Consider the following 13480-nt stretch of genomic DNA (forward strand, 5'->3'; position numbering starts at 1 on the left):
ACTTCTACTTTGTTCCTTCTTGTCGCCTGACTGCATGAGAGATGTGAAGAAGTATGTAATCTCTTGTGAGATATGTGCTCAGAACAAGATGACACAAGATCGCCCTCTGGGGTTGCTATAGCCCCTTCCAGTACTATTCAGACACTGGGGATCTATATCGATGGATTTTATAGTGGATCTGCCCCCTTCAAAAGGCATTAATACTGTCCTGGTCGTCGTGGATCGACTTACGAAGATGGCCCATTTCATCCCCATTGAGAAGATTCCCACCACCAAGCACACTGTGGAATTGACGATCTGGAAAGTTTTCAGATTACACGGAATTCCAGATGATGTGGTCTCTGACAGAGGCATCCAGTTCAACTTAAAGTTCTGGAGACATTTCTGCATGGCTCTGGGTATTACTGTAAATCTCTCCTCTGCCTTCTTAACCTCAGTTTGGGCCAGACAGAACAAATCAGAATCTGGAGCAATATCTCTGCTGCTTTATCTCTCATCTACAGGATGACTGGGTGGATTTTTTTGTCAACAGCAGAGTTCACCTATAACAATGCTCAACACAGTTCAACTGCCCAGAGCCTGTTTTATTCCAAATACGGTACACATCCTGTCTTTATTCCTGGCCTTCCCTATTAACACCCCAGTCCAACCGGTTAACCACAGACTGACAGCGTTGGCATAAATGCAGAAGCACCTAAAAGAAACCTTACAGGAAGCCCAGAATACCTATAAGAAGACATCTGACTGTCATGGCCAAGCAGCTTCTACCTTCCAGGTTGGAGAAAAGGTGTGGTTAGCTTCTAAGAACCTGAAGGTGCATGTGCCCTCTCCCAAGCTTGGGCAAAGATTCTTAGGACCTCTCCCAATTGCAGCAAGGGTAAGCCAGGTGGCATTCTGACTGAAGCTCCCGAGCAGCCTGAGGATTCACCCCGTCTTTCACGTTTCCTTACTAAAGCCATTTTATGAGAATACCTTTATGGGAAGACATCAGCTGCCTCCCCCTCCTGTGAAAGTTCAGAGCCCGGACGAGTTCGTGGTAGAGAAGATTCTTGACTCCAGACTGGTAAAATACGGTACCTGGTGCAATGGAAGGAGTATGGGCCAGAGGATGATTCATGGGAGCCAGACCAGAATGTGCATGCACCAATACTCTCTAGGGAATTCCACAAGAGGTGCCCCCATAAGCCAGCCCCTGGTACTTCTGGGGGGGGGGGGGGGGGGGCTACTGTTAGGACTTGAACGAGGAACCTCTTGCACTGACCCTTCTTTTTGAGCTATACAGTTTATGAACACTTTCTCTGCATATGTCTCAGCCTTGTTCTCTGATCCCAGTTATCTAGCGCCTGCCTCTTGTTCCTGATCCCGCCTCTTACCTTGATTGCATCTCCTATAAAAGCCTAGCTTTGCCACTGCCTCAGTGTGGGACTATTGTGTTCCACCACCTTGATGAAGCTCCTGGTTCTCCTGCTCCCTTACTGCATGCTAAATCTGCTGATGACTTTTGGCTTCCATTGACTACGCTTTCGTCTCATCCTATTTGCACTGCATACCGTGACTTCCTTAAAACTACTCCCGGCTATTCTAACTGTTCTCCAGCAAACGACTCAGCTACAACACATTCGGCTCCAATCTAACTAATCTAATTGGTAAGACGTGACCGGTACATTCTATTATGGTGCAGCTGTACATACTATTATGGTGCAGGGTGGAGCGGTACATACTATGATGGGGCAGGCTGGAGCGGTACATACTATTATGGCGCAGGGTGGAGCGGTACATACTATTATGGGGCAGGGTGGAGGGGTACATACTATTATGGGGCAGGGTGGAGGGGTACATACTATTATGGGGCAGGGTGGAGGGGTACATACTATTATGGGGCAGGGTGGAGCCGTACATACTATTATGGGGCAGGGTGGAGCGGTACATACTATTATGGGGCAGGGTGGAGCGGTACATACTATTATGGGGCAGGGTGGAGCGGTACATACTATTATGGGGCAGGGTGGAGCGGTACATACTATTATGGGGCAGGGTGGAGCGGTACATACTATTATGGGGCAGGGTGGAGCGGTACATACTATTATGGGGGCAGGGTGGAGCGGTACATACTATTATGGGGCAGGGTGGAGCGGTACATACTATTATGGGGCAGGGTGGAGCGGTACATACTATTATGGGGCAGGGTGGAGCGGTACATACTATTATGGGGCAGGGTGGAGCGGTACATACTATTATGGGGCAGGGTGGAGCGGTACATACTATTATGGGGCAGGGTGAAGCGGTACATACTATTATGGGGCAGGGTGAAGCGGTACATACTATTATGGGGCAGGGTGGAGCGGTACATACTATTATGGGGCAGGGTGGAGCGGTACATACTATTATGGGGCAGGGTGGAGCGGTACATACTATTATGGGGCAGGGTGGAGCGGTACATACTATTATGGGGCAGGGTGGAGCGGTACATACTATTATGGGGCAGGGTGGAGCGGTACATACTATTATGGGGCAGGGTGGAGCGGTACATACTATTATGGGGCAGGGTGGAGCGGTACATACTATTATGGGGCAGGGTGGAGCGGTACATACTATTATGGGGCAGGGTGGAGCGGTACATACTATTATGGGGCAGGGTGGAGCGGTACATACTATTATGGGGCAGGGTGGAGCCGTACATACTAGTATGGGGCAGGGTGGAGGGGTACATACTATTATGGGGCAGGCAGGAGCGGTACATACTATTATGGAGCAGGGTGGAGCGGTACATACTATTATGGGGCAGGGGGGAGCGGGACATACTATTATGGGGCAGGGGGGAGCGGGACATACTATTATGGGGCAGGGTGGAGGGGTACATACTATTATGGGGCAGGGTGGAGCGGTACATACTATTATGGCGCAGGGTGGAGGGGTACATACTATTATGGTGCAGGGTGGAGCGGTACATACTATGATGGGGCAGGGGGGAGCGGGACATACTATGATGGGGCAGGGGGGAGCGGGGCATACTATTATGGGGCAGGGGGGAGCGGGACATACTATTATGGGGCAGGGTGGAGGGGTACATACTATTATGGTGCAGGCTGGAGCGGTACATACTATTATAGCGCATGGTGGAGTGTTAAAGGGGTTGTCCCACGGCCAAAATGAAAAAATTTTCACACCCCAGTCCCCCATGTTAAGCAAGCATCACAAACTACCCATGTAAATCATTTTTTTAGAGCGTTTCTACTCACCATGAAGTTATAAATATCTTCTTCCAAGATGGCCGCCGTCATTTCCCAAGGTGCACCGCTGGTCTTCTCCCATGGTGCACAGCGGGTCTTCTCCCATGGTGCACCGTGGATGTTCTTCTCCAGTCTGAGCTCCACTGCCGATTACAGCCACCTCATTGGCTGATCGGCACCAAGTGATGGGGGCGGAGCTACGCGATGACGCGGTGAAGAGGGAGGAGCCAGGACGCAGCTCGTAACCCCGGACCATCCAGAAGAGCAATCTTCAGTGCGCAAGCGCGACTGTTCGTGCGACCAGAGAAGAAGTTTGGTCGTCGCCATGGAGACGGGGACGCCAGCACCGGAGGGGGTAAGTGTATAACTTCTGTATGGCCAATATTTAATGCACGATGTATATTACAAAGTGCATTAATATGGCCCTACAGAAGTGTGTAACCCCACTTGCTGTTGCAGGACAACCCCTTTAAATACTATGACAGCATTGGGTGGACTGGTACAAAATGTTTTGGTACATATTATTATGGCGCTGGGTGGAGTAGTACACACTATTACGGCGCAGGGCGGAGTGGCACACACTATTACGGTTCAAACGCGCTTCATCCGGCGGTGCTCTAGATGTGCTGGATGGTTGTGGAGAAAGTGGTAAATTTCTGCAGGCTTTCTCCACTTTAAATTCATGCTTGGAACTTACAACCTTGAACTCCACCACGCCAAACAAGTCTACTTCACCTCTGGTCTCCTCACTGTCTCACAACCCTAAACAACTCTGACACATTTCACTCTTCTCTACCCTAAACTGCAGCCCTCCATGACGGATCTTGGTACTGAAGAGCTGGCTTCTTACTTAAAGGGGTTGTCTCGCGCCGAAACGGTTTTTTTTTTTTTTTCAATAGGCCCCCCCGTTCGGCGCGAGACAAACACAAGGGATGGGTTAAAAAAAAAAAAACAGTTTAGTACTTACCCGAATCCCCGCTCTGCGGCGACTTCTTTCTTACCTTAGCAAGATGGCCGCCGGGATCTTCACCCACGATGCACCGTGGGTCTTCTCCCATGGTGCACCGTGGGCTCTGTGCGGTCCATTGCCGATTCCAGCCTCCTGATTGGCTGGAATCGGCACATGTGACGGGGCGGAGCTACGAGGACCAGCTCTCCGGCACGAGCGGGCCCATTCACCAGGGAGAAGACCGGACTGCGCAAGCGCGTCTAATCGGGCGATTAGACGCTGAAATTAGACGGCACCATGGCGACGGGGACGCTAGCAACGGAGCAGGTAAGTGAATAACTTCTGTATGGCTCATAATTAATGCACAATGTACTTTACAAAGTGCATTAATATGGCCATACAGAAGTGTATACCCCCACTTTCTTTCGCGGGACAACCCCTTTAAAAGAAGAAAATCGATGACATCTGGCAAGAAATAACCTCCCAATCCCAGACTAGCCCCCTCAGTACTGAATCTAGCTTCTGCTCACTGTCTGTACTCAGACCAACCACAGAGGAAGAAGTCTCCAGACTGCTTTCCTCTGCTCGCCCCACCACCTGTCCTAGCAACCCTCTCCCCTAACACGTTTTCTGATCCGTCTCCCTGGTGGTTATCTCCCATCTCACCACTATATTTAATCTCTCTGACTGCTGGCTTTTTTACTTCCTCTTTCAAACGCGGTCATATCCTAACTGCTAAATAAACCGACTCCTGACTCGACCGATTCCTGCAACTACAGAACCATCTCAAATCTCCACTTCCTCTCCAAACTATGAGAATGTCTGGTTTACTCACGCCTTATAAGCTATCTATCAGAAAACTCTCTACTTACATGCTTCGCTCCATCTGCCTAAAAGATACTGCTCTCTCCTGGTTCTCCTTCTACCTATCTGGCCACTCATTCAGCGTATCCTTTGCTGGCTCTACCTCCCCTCCTCTTCCCCTTGCTTTTGGAGTCCCCAAGGGCTTGGTCCTCGGCCCCCTCCTTTTCTCCATCTACACAGCCTTTAGGCCTCCTTCCCACGAACGGATTTACGCCGCGTAAATTCGCGGCAAAAATCCGCTGCGTTGCCCCCTGCTATTAGGTTCTTTTGAACCTAACAGCTCAATGCTCACGATGCGGAATTCCACCGGAATTACGCACCGTGAAATCTCCCGTCCTCACCCGCGGCATGCTCTATTTGCCGCTGGTGTACGCACTGACGGCTTCCATTGCAGTCAATGGAAGCCGTCTGTTCACGCTATCTCCCGCTGTAACACAGCGGAAGATAGCGTGAAAACGCTTCCCCGCCTACCGCCGCCGCGTCATATGACGCGGCCAGTGCGTCACGTGACACGGCCGGCCGCGTCATGTGACGCGGTGGGCATGTCACATGACGCGACAGTGGTGGGCGGGGAAGCGTCTTCACGCTATCTTCCGCTGGTAAGTATGGGGTCTCTGGGGGGCGCCGTGACGGGCTTCACTGCGGAATATTCCGCAGCGGAGCCCGTCACGCTCGTGTGAAGCCGGCCTTATTGGACAACCCATTAGGAGATTTGGCTATCGGTACTATCTCTATGCTGATAACACCCAGTTATACACCTTTTCCCATGACCTCGCTGCAACATTCCTTCAGAATGCCACCGACTGTCCGCTGTCTCTAACACTATATCCTTTCTCCACCAAAAACTTTACCTCTCAAAAACTGACCTACTGGTGTTTCCGTCCTCTGCTAACCGACTTCATCCTGGTGGCTCCAGCATAACTTCCAGACAGCATGCTGCGTGTCTGGCAGCTATATTCGACTCTGATCTGTCCTTTACCCCCCCCCCCCCCCCCCCAATCTCGAATCTTCCTCCAGAATGTGTCACCTGAACCTCAGGAACACCAGAAGAACACACCCTTTTCTCACCATGGCCGTTCTAAAAATGTTCACTGTTGCCCTTATCAACTCTCGGCTCAATTATTGCAACTCGCTGCTGATTGGCCTTCCCTGCGCCAGACTCTCCCCTCTCCAATCTATCTTCAATGCATCAGCCAGGCTCATCTTCCTGTCCGGACGCTACTCGGACACCTCTGCCCTGTGCCGGTCACTGCACTGGCTGCCTGTAAAATACAGAATTCAATTCACACTCACTACCTTCATTGATAAACCTCTTCATAGCACCGCTCCACCCTACATTGCTTCCCTCAACTCAATCCACCACCCAGTCCATTCCCCCCACTCAGCTAATGAAATCAGCATAGTTGCCCCTTTAACTTGAACCTCTAATTCCCGCTTCTAAGACTTCTCCAGAGCAGCACCAATCCTCTGGAACACACTAACCAAAACTATCCGGGCAATCCCTGACACACACAACTTCAGGCAAACTCTACAAACGCACCTCTTCAGGGAGGCATACCACATGTCCTAAACCAAACCCCTCTGTACTCCGTCTGATAACATTCTCCCTGTCCTACTGTTTGCAATCCCTGCTAGCCGCAATCAACCGCCACCTGCAGTCACACCGATTCAGCCACCAGATACCTTATTTCTGAGCATTGTTTATGTGTATAGCATCCCTCACTCTCCACCTCGCCATACCGGGCACATCTCCAGCCCCTTTACCTTCTGTATCACCCCATTATTTGAAGCTTGCTGGAGCAGGACCCTCACCCCTACTGTTTCCATCAACTGTTTACTAGATGTAATTGTGGATTTTGTTTTTTGTATCTGTTCTCCCACTGTTTGGAAGCACTGCTGAATATGTTGGTGCTAGATTAATAAAGATTATTATTATTATTATTATTATTGCAGTGCAGGGTGGAGCGGTACATACTATTATGGGGCAGGGTGGAGCGGTACATACGATTATGGTGCAGGGTGGAGCGGTACATACGATTATGGTGCAGGGTGGAGCGGTACATACGATTATGGCGCAGGGTGGAGCGGTACATACTATTATGGGGCAGGGTGCAGTGGTACATACTATTATGGTGCAGGGTGGAGGGTACATACTATTATGGGGCAGGGTGGAGCGGTACATACTATTATGGTGCAGGGTGGAGTGGTACATACTATTATGGTGCAGGGTGGAGCGGTACATACTATTATGGCGCAGGGTGGAGCGGTACATACTATTATGGGGCAGGGTGGAGCGGTACATACTATTATGGGGCAGGGTGGAGCGGTACATACTATTATGGGGCAGGGTGGAGAGGTACATACTATTATGGGGCAGGGTGGAGCGGTACATACTATTATGGGGCAGAGTGGAGCGGTACATACTATTATGGGGCAGGGTGGAGGGGTACATAGTATTATGGGGCAGGGTGGAGCGGTACATGCTATTATGTTGCAGGGTGGAGTGGTACATACTATTATGGGGCAGGGTGGAGGGGTACATACTATTATGGGCCAGTGTGGAGCGGTACATACTATTATGGTGCAGGGTGGAGTGGTACATACTATTATGGGGCAGGGGTACATACTATTATGGGGCAGGGTGGAGCGGTACATACTATTATGGGGCAGGGTGGAGGGGTACATACTATTATGGGCCAGGGTGGAGCGTTACATACTATTATGGTGCAGGGTGGAGCAGTACATACTATTATGGGGCAGGGGGGAGGGGTACATACTATTATGGTGCAGGGTGGAGGGGTACATACTATTATGGGGCAGGGTGGAGGGGTACATACTATTATGGGGCAGGGTGGAACGGTACATACTATTATGGGGCAGGGTGGAACGGTACATACTATTATGGGGCAGGGTGGAGCGGTACATACTATTATGGGGCAGGGTGAAGCGGTACATACTATTATGGGGCAGAGTGGAGCGGTACATACTATTATGGGGCAGAGTGGAGCCGTACATACTATTATGGGGCAGAGTGGAGCCGTACATACTATTATGGGGCAGAGTGGAGCCGTACATACTATTATGGGGCAGAGTGGAGCCGTACATACTATTATGGGGCAGGGTGGAGGGGTACATACTATTATGGGGCAGGGTAGAGCGGTACATACTATTATGAGGCAGAGTGGAGCCGTACATACTATTATGGGGCAGAGTGGAGCCGTACATACTATTATGGGGCAGAGTGGAGCGGTACATACTATTATAGCACATGGTGGAGTGTTAAATACTATTACAGCATTGGGTGGACTAGTACATACTATTTTGGTAGATATTATGGCGCTGGGTGGAGTAGTACACCCTATTACGGCGCAGGGCAGAGTGGTACATAGTAATATGGTGCAGGGGGGAGTGGTACCCTATCACAGAGGTGACTTTTAAAAGAAAGATAAATTTATTAGGAATTTCTTTAAAAATAAAACGTATAAGGGCACAACAAATGACGAAAACGTTTAAAAATGTACTGTATGTCAGGACAAATATAACGCAGTTGCTCAGAAGTAGAAGGTCCACCGGCGCAAATGTTGTGGTCCTAAGACATTCTTGTGGAACCACAAGTCATAAAGCGTCGTGGCCTAGTATGAGAGCTTATTTGAATCCACTTTTGTCCTATCCTGGAAAAGTGATATCAGGATGGACCCAAAAATATATTATGGATCAAGCTTTTAAAAGAGAGAATCAATTCTTCAACTATAGATCAATCCTCAGGCTAATTACTGTTATGTAATAGCTCCGAGATTAACGAATACATGCAACTGTGTTTATTTATTGAGTTATAGGATTTTCTTGTGCTTAACCTCAATGCTAAGTCTCTGACCTGTAACCGAGCACCCCCAAAATTTATACGGGACTCGACAGGTTCTCCAAATTCATGAGAGTCGGCAGGATATAAGCACTAATTTCGTGGGTCTTAAGTGCTCAATATGATGCAGAGACCCAGAAAGCTCCAATCATATAGATTCAATATTTGCTTGTTTTTGCTCGAGACCCAAAAAAACTCCAATCGTTTTTACAATATCTGCTCGTTTTTGCTCAACGCGTTTCCGCACAACGTTGTGTGGATCATCAGGAGCATTGGAGAATAGGGGAAGTCCCAATCGACTCAAATGACAAGAAATTCAATGTCCTGGCGGTATATCAATAAGGAGGAAGTAACTGTTTCAGCAGACTTTTGCGAAAAGAGCGTAGCATAGTCAAAATCTCTACCGATGAATCTTTACTGCTGTCATAACCCAGAGCATACGGCTAGAGTGTCCCCTAAAGATAATGGTGGACTATTAAGCCGATGTCTTGGAAATATTGCTTTAGACAGAGCCTGGGATACAGAGAGATCTTGAGATAAGTGGGGATAATAACCCTACCTAAAGTATACAAAACTGCTCGCCCATTCCCAAGCTGCTTCTTAGAAATTTCCCAAAGGAAACATGCGTATAAGGTTATTCCATATCCAAGATGAGTGGATAGGACTTGGAGAAAATGCTCCAATATAACACTTATTAGCTACAAAAGGAGCTATGCTGTTTCTAAGATCCCTCTTTAGATAGTATCTGAGGATTCCCACTCAATCTACCCTTTTTCCCCCTTAGAGTGTCAAAAATGACAGAAGTGGATAGAAGATACAAGATAAAATAAAAAAGGTTTGGTGTCCGTAGCCCAGATGGTAGGCTAGGGAATGAGCACTGTGTGGATAGTGCTTGCCTTATAAAGGCAAAAAGCCCTCCCCATGAGGTGTGGTTAACTCCCTCAATCAATAGGAATAAAGTACGCCCATTTGTGTATTAGGCCATGTGTAATGAACTTACTCAATTTATGTCAAAGTCGGTTCAACCAGGGAGACTTTAATAGTGACTGCAAGTGTAGTCCTACGTCTCTCAACAGGATTCCCCAATGTCATCCCGATTATCCATTTGACATGTTACAGCGGGCCCGTATCCTCAGCCCAGCTGATGCGTGGGAGGAGTCCGACTTGGCTCCTCACGTCACAAGATCATGTGGACGACTGAGGGCCAATCCTGGTTGCGGGGTGTGGTGTATCGGAGCGTGCCTCCGTCCTGACGTCATCATGCTCCACCCTTTGCAATCAGCGTTCGCGCCCGCCCATAATGGCGGCCGTGGAACGCAGCTCAGGTCCCGGATCGTAATGTGAGCCGCATCACGTGAGCCGCGTCACTCGCCGTCGTGACGTCATGACGCATGGCTTCGGGATTACACGTCTGCTTGTAATCAAGGGCAGCGTACCTGTCAAGCGGCTTGTTGTTATGGTAACGCCGTGCGTGGCTTCAGGATCCTATGTGCAATATTAAACATAGAACACATCGTGCATGAAGCGGTATGTAGCGTCGTCACGTCACCGCTACCGGTGATGATGGGATTAAATATGTCCACACCATTGCTTCAATAAAGCAGAACCACACATAATAGATGAAAAAAGGGGGGGGAAGGGTGGTTTATATTTAGGGTTATGGGAGAAGGTGTAGAGAGGTGGGAGGGGGTTATCTTTATGTAAATTTTTAAACAGTTAGTCCTCATTATCAGATTGATAACATTATTATACTTTTGCCAATAGTATAGCCCCAATATTACGGGTAATTATTGATTATATGGATTACAATTGTAATCTGAGATAAACAGGTACGGATGACCTATCATTGTCGCAGGGCATTGGATATGGATCGTCACTTGTGATCCTAATGTTTTATTTTGATTGTGGTATACAGAGGCCATAAATCCAGGATTTACAGAGGGTAGCCTTCTTTATTCGCATAACTATGAAGAGGTCTGATTATAACAACCATTTACGGTTTAAATGAAACAATTGAATGACAATACTTCATTCAAGCCAGATGGTTGTGTGGTTTCACAGCGATATATCCAGCTCGCCTCTTTTCTAAGGAGTAGATTATCAAGATCGCCCCTTCTCCCATCTGGTCCTATTAGTTCTATCCCTTGGAACACAAGGCAGTCAGCATTTCCACCGTGTTGTTCCCACACATGAGTTGACACAGATGTGGCTTCTTTTCTCCCTATATTACTGACATGGCCCAATATTCTTCTCCGTAGTTGTTGTCGTGTCTTCCCAATATATTGTTTTTTACAATTGCACGTAATGAGATAAACTACATTCATAGTCAGGCAGTTTATGAAGTCGCGTATTTCGTACTTTCTGCCTGTTGATGTTGATTCAAAGCAATTACCCTTTTTAATGTACTTGCATGCCAGACACTTAGAGCACTTGAAAGTCCCGTTTGGTATCGAGCGAGAGAGCCAGTCATTACACCTATTTGTTGGTTTAAGGTAGCTTTTGACCACATGGTCCCGGATGTTGCGTCCTCGCCGGTATGTGATTTTAGGGAAGTCCGGAATATAAGATTTTATATCCTCATCTTTTTGGAGGACTTCCCAGTATGACCTCAAAATCTGGAGGATTTCCTTATAACCGGTGTCATACGTGCCAATGATCCTTATTTCTTTTTCATTTTCGTTCCGTTGTTTGGGGATTAGTAATGTGTTCCTATCACGTGTGCGGGCATATTCTTCTGCATGGTCCAATATTTCAGTCGGGTAATTGCGTTGTTGGAATCTCTTTTTGAGTTTACCACACTCGATGTTGAAATTAGTGTCTTCAGAGCAATTGCGGTACATACTATTATGGTGCAGGATGGAGCGGTACATACTATTATAGCGCATGGTGGAGCAGTACATACTATTATGGTGCAGGGTGGAGTGGTACATACTATTATGGTGCAGGAGGGAGTGGTATATTCTATTATGGTGCAGGGTGGAATGGTACATAGTATTATAGCGCAGGGTGGAGCAGTACATACTATTATGGTGCAGGATGGAGCGGTACATACTATTATTGCGCATGGTGGAGTGTTAAATACTATGACAGCATTGGGTGGACTGGTACATACTGTTTTGGTAAATATTATTGTGGCGCTGGGTGGAGTAGTACACACTATTACGGCGCAGGACGGAGTGGCACACACTATTACGGTTCAAACGCGCTTCATCCGGCGGTGCTCTAGATGTGCTTGATGGTTGTGGAGAAAGTGGTAAATTCCTGCAGGCTTTCTCCACTTTAAATTCATGCTTGGAACTTACAACCTTGAACTCCACCACGCCAAACAAGTCTACTTCACCTCTGGTCTCCTCACTGTCTCACAACCCTAAACAACTCTGACACATTTCACTCTTCTCTGCCCTAAACTGCAGCCCTCCATGACGGATCTTAGTACTGAAGAGCTGGCTTCTTACTTAAAAGAAGAAAATCGATGACATCTGGCAAGAAATAACCTCCCAATCCCAGACTAGCCCCCTCAGTACTGAATCTAGCTTCTGCTCACTGTCTGTACTCAGACCAACCACAGAGGAAGAAGTCTCCAGACTGCTTTCCTCTGCTCGCCCTACCACCTGTCCTAGCAACCCTCTCCCCTAACACGTTTTCTGATCCGTCTCCCTGGTGGTCCTCTCCCATCTCACCACTATATTTAATCTCTCTGACTGCTGGCTTTTTTACTTCCTCTTTCAGGCAGAAAAGAAGAACCAGGCAGCATTCATTAAAATCCTCTTCTTTATAAAGAGGATTTTAATGAATGCTGCCTGGTTCTTCTTTTCTGCATTGATGACCAACGGTGGACCCGGGGATTCGGGACCCTAACTAGGCTATTGCATAGTGCCTTGCACCAGCGGTGTGGCTGAACCCTTGGAGTGCTGCTGTGACTCTTTTTTTCTTCTTACTTCCTCTTTCAAACGCAGTCATATCGTAACTGCTAAATAAACCGACTCCTGACTCGACCGATTCTGCCAACTACAGAACCATCTCAAATCTCCACTTCCTCTCCAAACTATGAGAATGTCTGGTTTACTCACGCCTTATAAGCTATCTATCAGAAAACTCTACTTACATGCTTCGCTCCATCTGCCTAAAAGATACTGCTCTCTCCTGGTTCTCCTTCTACCTATCTGGCCACTCATTCAGCGTATCCTTTGCTGGCTCTACCTCCCCTCCTCTTCCCCTTGCTTTTGGAGTCCCCAAGGGCTTGGGCCTCGGCCCCCTCCTCTTCTCTATCTACACAGCCTTTATTGGACAAACCATCAGGAGATTTGGCTATCAGTACTATCTCTATGCTGATAACACCCAGTTATACACCTTTTCCCATGACCTCGCTGCAACATTCCTTCAGAATGCCACCGACTGTCCGCTGTCTCTAACACTATATTCTTTCTCTACCAAAAACTTTACCTCTCAAAAACTGACCTACTGGTGTTTCCGTCCTCTGCTAACCGACTTCATCCTGGTGGCTCCAGCATAACTTCCAGACAGCATGCTGCGTGTTTGGCAGCTATATTCGACTCTGATCTGTCCTTTACCCCCCCC

The sequence above is a fragment of the Eleutherodactylus coqui genome, chromosome 5, assembly GCF_035609145.1.
Source record: "Eleutherodactylus coqui strain aEleCoq1 chromosome 5, aEleCoq1.hap1, whole genome shotgun sequence".
Lineage (NCBI taxonomy): Eukaryota > Metazoa > Chordata > Amphibia > Anura > Eleutherodactylidae > Eleutherodactylus > Eleutherodactylus coqui.